This window comes from Camellia sinensis, chromosome 6 (genome assembly GCF_055761805.1).
Source record: "Camellia sinensis isolate YWXY chromosome 6, ASM5576180v1, whole genome shotgun sequence".
Lineage (NCBI taxonomy): Eukaryota > Viridiplantae > Streptophyta > Magnoliopsida > Ericales > Theaceae > Camellia > Camellia sinensis.
In genome coordinates this window covers 3,995,001-4,004,531 of record NC_138966.1, presented here as the reverse complement: position 1 = coordinate 4,004,531, position 9,531 = coordinate 3,995,001, and positions in this window count along the sequence as shown.

Genomic DNA, 9,531 nt, shown 5'->3' with positions numbered 1-9,531 from the left:
TGGCATGGCATGCTGCTGGCCTTGGCCTTGGCATGGCATGCTGCTGGCTTTGGCTGGGCTGCCTTGGCCGTGGCATGGCATGCTGCTGGCCTAGGCCTTGGCATGGCATGCTGCTGGCTTTGGCTGGGCTGCCTTGGCCGTGGCATGGCATGCTGCTGGCCTTGGCCTTGGCATGGCATGCTGCTGGCTTTGGCTGGGCTGCCTTGGCCGTGGCATGGCATGCTGCTGGCCTAGGCCTTGGCATGGCATGCTGCTGGCTTTGGCTGGGCTGCCTTGGCCGTGGCATGGCATGCTGCTGGCCTTGGCCTTGACATGGCATGCTGCTGGCTTTGGCAGGCCTGCCTTGGCCGTGGCATGGCATGCTGCTGGCCTAGGCCTTGGCATGGCATGCTGCTGGCTTTGGCTGGGCTGCCTTGGCCGTGGCATGGCATGCTGCTGGCCTTGGCCTTGGCATGGCATGCTGCTGGCTTTGGCTGGGCTGCCTTGGCCGTGGCATGGCATGCTGCTGGCCTAGGCCTTGGCATGGCATGCTGCTGGCTTTGGCTGGGCTGCCTTGGCCGTGGCATGGCATGCTGCTGGCCTAGGCCTTGGCATGGCATGCTGCTGGCTTTGGCTGGGCTGCCTTGGCCGTGGCATGGCATGCTGCTGGCCTAGGCCTTGGCATGGCATGCTGCTGGCTTTGGCTGGGCTGCCTTGGCCGTGGCATGGCATGCTGCTGGCCTTGGCCTTGGCATGGCATGCTGCTGGCTTTGGCTGGGCTGCCTTGGCCGTGGCATGGCATGCTGCTGGCCTAGGCCTTGGCATGGCATGCTGCTGGCTTTGGCTGGGCTGCCTTGGCCGTGGCATGGCATGCTGCTGGCCTTGGCCTTGGCATGGCATGCTGCTGGCTTTGGCTGGGCTGCCTTGGCCGTGGCATGGCATGCTGCTGGCCTAGGCCTTGGCATGGCATGCTGCTGGCTTTGGCTGGGCTGCCTTGGCCGTGGCATGGCATGCTGCTGGCCTTGGCCTTGGCATGGCATGCTGCTGGCTTTGGCAGGCCTGCCTTGGCCGTGGCATGGCATGCTGCTGGCCAAGGCCTTGGCCTGGCATGCTGCTGGCTTTGGCTGGGCTGCCTTGGCCGTGGCATGGCATGCTGCTGGCCTTGGCCTTGGCATGGCATGCTGCTGGCTTTGGCTGGCCTGCCTTGGCCGTGGCATGGCATGCTGCTGGCCTAGGCCTTGGCATGGCATGCTGCTGGCTTTGCCTGGGCTGCCTTGGCCGTGGCATGGCATGCTGCTGGCCTTGGCCTTGGCATGGCATGCTGCTGGCTTTGGCTGGCCTGCCTTGGCCGTGGCATGGCATTCTGCTGGCCTTGGCCTTGGCATGGCATGCTGCTGGCTTTGGCTGGGCTGCCTTGGCCGTGGCATGGCATGCTGCTGGCCTAGGCCTTGGCATGGCATGCTGCTGGCTTTGGCTGGGCTGCCTTGGCCGTGGCATGGCATGCTGCTGGCCTTGGCCTTGGCATGGCATGCTGCTGGCTTTGGCAGGCCTGCCTTGGCCGTGGCATGGCATGCTGCTGGCCTAGGCCTTGGCATGGCATGCTGCTGGCTTTGGCTGGGCTGCCTTGGCCGTGGCATGGCATGCTGCTGGCCTTGGCCTTGGCATGGCATGCTGCTGGCTTTGGCTGGGCTGCCTTGGCCGTGGCATGGCATGCTGCTGGCCTTGGCCTTGGCATGGCATGCTGTTGGCTTTGGCTGGGCTGCCTTGGCCGTGGCATGGCATGCTGCTGGCCTTGGCCTTGGCATGGCAAGCTGCTGGCTTTGGCTGGGCTGCCTTGGCCGTGGCATGGCATGCTGCTGGCCTTGGCTGGGCTGCCTTGGCCGTGGCATGGCATGCTGCTGGCCTTGGCCTTGGCATGGCATGCTGCTGGCCTTGGCCTTGGCATGGCATGCTGCTGGCTTTGGCTGGGCTGCCTTGGCCGTGGCATGGCATGCTGCTGGCCTTGGCCTTGGCATGGCAAGCTGCTGGCTTTGGCTGGGCTGCCTTGGCCGTGGCATGGCATGCTGCTGGCCTAGGCCTTGGCATGGCATGCTGCTGGCTTTGGCTGGGCTGCCTTGGCCGTGGCATGGCATGCTGCTGGCCTTGGCCTTGGCATGGCATGCTGCTGGCTTTGGCTGGGCTGCCTTGGCCGTGGCATGGCATGCTGCTGGCCTAGGCCTTGGCATGGCATGCTGCTGGCTTTGGCTGGGCTGCCTTGGCCGTGGCATGGCATGCTGCTGGCCTTGGCCTTGGCATGGCATGCTGCTGGCTTTGGCAGGCCTGCCTTGGCCGTGGCATGGCATGCTGCTGGCCAAGGCCTTGGCCTGGCATGCTGCTGGCTTTGGCTGGGCTGCCTTGGCCGTGGCATGGCATGCTGCTGGCCTTGGCCTTGGCATGGCATGCTGCTGGCTTTGGCTGGCCTGCCTTGGCCGTGGCATGGCATGCTGCTGGCCTAGGCCTTGGCATGGCATGCTGCTGGCTTTGCCTGGGCTGCCTTGGCCGTGGCATGGCATGCTGCTGGCCTTGGCCTTGGCATGGCATGCTGCTGGCTTTGGCTGGCCTGCCTTGGCCGTGGCATGGCATTCTGCTGGCCTTGGCCTTGGCATGGCATGCTGCTGGCTTTGGCTGGGCTGCCTTGGCCGTGGCATGGCATGCTGCTGGCCTAGGCCTTGGCATGGCATGCTGCTGGCTTTGGCTGGGCTGCCTTGGCCGTGGCATGGCATGCTGCTGGCCTTGGCCTTGGCATGGCATGCTGCTGGCTTTGGCAGGCCTGCCTTGGCCGTGGCATGGCATGCTGCTGGCCTTGGCCTTGGCATGGCATGCTGCTGGCTTTGGCTGGGCTGCCTTGGCCGTGGCATGGCATGCTGCTGGCCTTGGCCTTGGCATGGCAAGCTGCTGGCTTTGGCTGGGCTGCCTTGGCCGTGGCATGGCATGCTGCTGGCCTTGGCCTTGGCATGGCATGGCATGCTGCTGGCTTTGGCAGGCCTGCCTTGGCCGTGGCATGGCATGCTGCTGGCCTAGGCCTTGGCATGGCATGCTGCTGGCTTTGGCTGGGCTGCCTTGGCCGTGGCATGGCATGCTGCTGGCCTAGGCCTTGGCATGGCATGCTGCTGGCTTTGGCTGGGCTGCCTTGGCCGTGGCATGGCATGCTGCTGGCCTTGGCCTTGGCATGGCATGCTGCTGGCTTTGGCAGGCCTGCCTTGGCCGTGGCAAGGCATGCTGCTGGCCTAGGCCTTGGCATGGCATGCTGCTGGCTTTGGCTGGGCTGCCTTGGCCGTGGCATGGCATGCTGCTGGCCTTGGCCTTGGCATGGCATGCTGCTGGCTTTGGCTGGGCTGCCTTGGCCGTGGCATGGCATGCTGCTGGCCTTGGCCTTGGCATGGCATGCTGCTGGCTTTGGCTGGCCTGCCTTGGCCGTGGCATGCCATGCTGCTGGCCATGGCCTTGGGGCTGGGCTGCCTTGGCTGCGGTTCTTATCACTAGACGTGCGTTGCGTGCGAAGGCGTGCAAAGGCGTGCGCGACCATGCGCGCAACACGCGCACCGTGGTCAAAAGACCACGCGCGCGGTATTCGCACAGGCCACGCTGCCCACGCCGCGGGCATGCCAGGCCAGGCTGCCCTGGCCGGCTGCATGCCAGGCCGCCCAGGCCGTGCGCATGCCATGCCGTGCTGCCCAGGCCAGCTGCATGCCAGGCCGCCCAGGCCGTGCGCATGCCATGCCGTGCTGCCCACGCCGCGGGCATGCCAGGCCGGCTGCATGCCAGGCCGCCCAGGCCGTGCGCATGCCATGCCGTGCTGCCCACGCCGCGGGCATGCCAGGCCGGCTGCATGCCAGGCCGCCCAGGCCGTGCGCATGCCATGCCGTGCTGCCCATGCCGCGCGCATGCCAGGCCGCCCACGCCCGCGCGGATGCCACGCCATGCTGCCCAAGGCCGCGCCCAGGCCGCGCAAGGCCGCGGCCAGGCCGCCCAAGGCCGCGCCCAGGCCGCGCAAGGCCGCGCCCAGGCCGCGCAAGGCCGCCCAAGGCCGCGGTCCAGGCCGCCCAAGGCCGCGGCCGAGCCGCCCCAGGCCGCAGCCCAGGCCGCGGTCGAGCCGGAGTGCATGTAACCCAAGGCCGCAGCCCAGGCCGCGCCCAACATGGGGCGTACCTGCCACTGCCTTGCCCTGGGCAAGGGAGGTGCCCCCCCCTTATAATAGCCTGTTAAGCCCTTTTCAGTCTGGCAGGAGGAAACATCAAGCATGTTCGAGGAGTCATAATGGGGTTTTTTTAAAAAGTAATGGTTTTTTGCCAAAACTTTCAACATGAAAGTTGTAGGAAATAATTTAATACACCATAAAAAAAATTAAAAAAAATATTTTTTTACCGAAAATATTTTATTTTAATTTATTTCGATATTAATACTTAAAAAATAATAAAAATTAATAAAAATGGTCAAAAAATTATGGAAAAATTCCCATAATTAAAGGATGATTCACTAGTAATTATAGAAATTATTAAATTATTTTTTTCATTTTTTTTATTTTATTTTGATTTTTTTATGCCAAATAAGGGCTTTAAAAATTCGAAAAGCTCCAGAAAAATTGCAAAAAAATAGGGAATGACATTTAAAATTGATTGTAGTGCATTTTTAATTGTGTTGCACGGTTTGGGTAAGATTATAAAAGAATCATGTTCAAAAAGATCGATCGAGGCGGTGGCATGCCATGGCCTTGGCCTTGGCCATGCCTTGCACAGGGACTTGGCCTTGCCCACTGCCTTGGCCTTGGCCTTGGCCTTGGCTTTGGCCTTGGCCTTGGCCTTGGCATGGCATGGCATGCTCGCCGAGGCCGTGGCATGCCTTGCTGCTAGCCAAGGCCGTGGCGTGGCATGCTCGCCCAGCCCGTGGCATGCCATGCTCGCCCAGCCCGTGGCACGCCATGTTGGCCCAAGGCATTGGCATGGCATGCCGGCCAAGGCATGCTGGCCAACGTTGCACAAGGCGGTGCCATGGCATGGCATGCTGACCAAGACCGTGCCATGGCATGCTGGGCGAGGCCGGGCATGGCATGCTGGCCGAGGCCGTGGCTTGCCATGCCGCCACGGCCGTGGCATGCCGGGCAACGGACCGGCATGGCCCAGCCCGTGGCACGCCATGTTGGCCCAAGGCATTGGCATGGCATGCCGGCCAAGGCATGCTGGCCAACGCTGCGGCACGGCGTGCTGGACAAGGCGGTGCCATGGCATGGCATGCTGACCGAGGCCGTGGCATGGCATGTTGGGCGACGCCGTAGCAAGGCATGCGGGCCGAGGCCGTGGCATGGCATGTTTGCAACGCCGTGGCAAGACATGCGGGCCGTGGCATGGCATGGCATGCGGGCCGAGGCCGTGGCACGACATGTTGGCCAAGGCTAAGGCATGGCACGCCGGGCAACGCGGTGGCATGGCATGCCGGGCAACGCGGTGGCAAGGCATGCGGGCCGGGGCCGTGGCATGGCATGTTGGGCGACGCCGTAGCAAGGCATGCGGTCCGAGGCCGTGGCATGTCATGCGGGCCGAGGCCGTGGCATGGCATGTTGGGCGACGCCGTAGCAAGGCATGCGGGCCGAGGCCGTGGCATGTCATGCGAGCCGAGGCCGTGGCATGGCATGCGGGCCGAGGCCGTGGCATGGCAAGTTGGGCGACGTCGTGGCAAGGCATGCGGGCCGAGGCCGTGGCATGTCATGCGGGCCGAGGCCGTGGCTTGGCATGCGGGCCGAGGCCGTGGCATGGAATGTTGGGCGACGCCGTAGCAAGGCATGCGGGCCGAGGCCGTGGCATGTCATGCGGGCCGAGGCCGTGGCATGGCATGCGGGCCGAGGCCGTGTCATGGCAAGTTTGGCCCAGGCCGTGGCTCGACATGTTGGCCAAGGCTAAGGCATGGCACGCCGGTCAACGCGGTGGCATGGCATGCTGGGCAACGCGGTGGCAAGGCATGCGGGCCGAGGCCGTGGCATGGCATGTTGGGCAACGCCGTAGCAAGGCATGCGGGCCGAGGCCGTGGCATGGCATGCGGGCCGTGGCCGTGGCATGGCATGTTGGGCGACGCCGTGTCATGGCATGCGGGCCGAGGCCGTGGCATGGCATGTTTGGCAACGCCGTGGCAAGACATGCGGGCCGTGGCATGGCATGGCATGCGGGCCGAGGCCGTGGCATGGCATGCGGGCCGAGGCCGTGGCATGTCATGCGGGCCGAGGCCGTGCCATGTAATGCGGGCCGAGGCCGTGGCATGTAATGCGGGTCGAGGCCGTGGCATGGCATGTTGGGCGACGCCGTACCAAGGCATGCGGGCCGAGGCCGTGGCATGGCATGCGGGCCGAGGCCGTGGCATGGCATGTTGGGCGACGCCGTAGCAAGGCATGCGGGCCGAGGCCGTGGCTCGACATGTTGGCCAAGGCTAAGGCATGGCACGCCGGGCAACGCGGTGGCATGGCATGCTGGGCAACGCGGTGGCAAGGCATGCGGGCCGAGGCCGTGGCATGGCATGTCGGGCAACGCCGTAGCAAGGCATGCGGGCCGAGGCCGTGGCATGGCATGCGGGCCGTGGCCGTGGCCGTGGCATGGCATGTTGGGCGACGCCGTGGCATGGCATGCGGGCCGAGGCCGTGGCATGGCATGTTTGGCAACGCCGTGGCAAGACATGCGGGCCGAGGCCGTGGCATGGCATGCGGGCCGAGGCCGTGGCATGCCATGTTGGGCAACGCCGTGGCAAGGCATGCGGGCCGAGGCCGTGGCATGGCATGCGGGCCGTGGCTGCGGCATGGCATGTTGGGCGACGCCGTGGCATGGCATGCGGGCCGAGGCCGTGGCATGGCATGTTTGGCAACGCCGTGGCAAGACATGCGGGCCGTGGCATGGCATGTTGGGCAACGCCGTGGCAAGGCATGCGGGCCGAGGCCGTGGCATGGCATGCGGGCCGAGGCCGTGGCATGTCATGCGGGCCGAGGCCGTGGCATGGCATGCGGGCCGAGGCCGTGGCATGGCATGCGGGCCGAGGCCGTGGCATGGCATGCGGGCCGAGGCCGTGGCATGGCATGCGGGCCGAGGCCGTGGCATGGCATGTTGGACGACGCCGTAGCAAGGCATGCGGGCCGGGGCCGTGGCATGGCATGTTTGGCAACGCCGTGGCATGACATGCGGGCCGTGGCATGGCATGGCATGCGGGCCGAGGCCGTGGCGTGGCATGTTGGGCAACGCCGTGGCAAGGCATGCGGGCCGAGGCCGTGGCATGTCATGCGGGGCGAGGCCGTGGCATGGCATGCGGGGCGAGGCCGTGGCATGGCATGCGGGGCGAGGCCGTGGCATGGCATGTTGGGCGACGCCGTAGCAAGGCATGCGGGCCGAGGCCGTGGCTCGACATGTTGGCCAAGGCTAAGGCATGGCACGCCGGGCAACGCGGTGGCATGGCATGCTGGGCAACGCGGTGGCAAGGCATGCGGGCCGAGGCCGTGGCATGGCATGTTGGGCAACGCCGTAGCAATGCATGCGGGCCGAGGCCGTGGCATGGCATGCGGGCCGTGGCCGGGGAATGGCATGTTGGGCGACGCCGTGGCATGGCATGCAGGCCGAGGCCGTGGCATGGCATGTTTGGCAACGCCGTGGCAAGACATGCGGGCCGTGGCATGGCATGGCATGCGGGCCGAGGCCGTGGCATGGCATGTTGGGCGACGCCGTGGCATGGCATGCGGGCCGAGGCCGTGGCAAGGCATGTTTGGCAACGCCTTGGCAAGACATGCGGGCCGTGGCATGGCATGGCATGCGGGCCGAGGCCGTGGCATGGCATGTTGGGCAACGCCGTGGCAAGGCATGCGGGCCGAGGCCGTGGCATGGCATGTTGGGCAACGCCGTAGCAAGGCATGCGGGCCGAGGCCGTGGCATGGCATGCGGGCCGTGGCCGTGGCATGGCATGTTGGGCGACGCCGTGGCATGGCATGCGGGCCGAGGCCGTGGCATGGCATGTTTGGCAACGCCGTGGCAACACATGCGGGCCGTGGCATGTCATGGCATGCGGGCCGAGGACGTGGCATGGCATGTTGGGCAACGCCGTGGCAGGGCATGCGGGCCGAGGCCGTGGCATGGCATGCGGGCCGAGGCCGTGGCATGGCATGCGGGCCGAGGCCGTGGCATGGCATGCGGGCCGAGGCCGTGGCATGGCATGCGGGCCGAGGCCGTGGCATGGCATGTTGGGCGACGCCGTAGCAAGGCATGCGGGCCGAGGCCGTGGCATGGCATGTTGGGCGACGCCGTAGCATGGCATGCGGGCCGAGGCCGTGGCTCGACATGTTGGCCAAGGCTAAGGCATGGAACGACGGGCAACGCGGTGGCATGGCATGCTGGGCAACGCGGTGGCAAGGCATGCGGGCCGAGGCCGTGGCATGGCATGTTGGGCAACGCCGTAGCAAGGCATGCGGGCCGAGGCCGTGGCATGGCATGCGGGCCGTGGCCGTGGCATGGCATGTTGGGCGACGCCGTGGCATGGCATGCTGGTCGAGGCCGTGGCATGGCATGTTTGGCAACGCCGTGGCAAAGACATGCGGGCCGTGGCATGGCATGGCATGCGGGCCGAGGCCGTGGCGTGGCATGTTGGGCAACGCCGTGGCAAGGCATGCGGGCCGAGGCCGTGGCATGGCATGCGGGCCGAGGCCGTGGCATGGCATGCGGGCCGAGGCCGTGGCATGGCATGCGGGCCGAGGCCGTGGCATGTCATGCGGGCCGAGGCCGTGGCATGTCATGCGGGCCGAGGCCGTGGCATGGCATGCGGGCCGAGGCCGTGGCATGGCATGTTGGGCAACGCCGTAGCAAGGCATGCGGGCCGAGGCCGTGGCATGGCATGCGGGCCGTGGCCGTGGCATGGCATGTTGGGCGACGCCGTGGCATGGCATGCTGGTCGAGGCCGTGGCATGGCATGTTTGGCAACGCCGTGGCAAAGACATGCGGGCCGTGGCATGGCATGGCATGCGGGCCGAGGCCGTGGCGTGGCATGTTGGGCAACGCCGTGGCAAGGCATGCGGGCCGAGGCCGTGGCATGGCATGCGGGCCGAGGCCGTGGCATGGCATGCGGGCCGAGGCCGTGGCATGGCATGCGGGCCGAGGCCGTGGCATGTCATGCGGGCCGAGGCCGTGGCATGTCATGCGGGCCGAGGCCGTGGCATGGCATGCGGGCCGAGGCCGTGGCATGGCATGTTGGGCAACGCCGTAGCAAGGCATGCGGGCCGAGGCCGTGGCATGGCATGCGGGCCGTGGCCGTGGCATGGCATGTTGGGCGACGCCGTGGCATGGCATGCGGGCCGAGGCCGTGGCATGGCATGTTTGGCAACGCCGTGGCAAGACATGCGGGCCGTGGCATGGCATGGCATGCGGGCCGAGGCCGTGGCATGTCATGCGGGCCGAGGCCGTGGCACGGCATGCGGGCCGAGGCCCTGGCATGGCATGTTGGGCGACGCCGTAGCAAGGCATGCGGGCCGAGGCCGTGGCATTGCATGTTGGGCGACGCCGT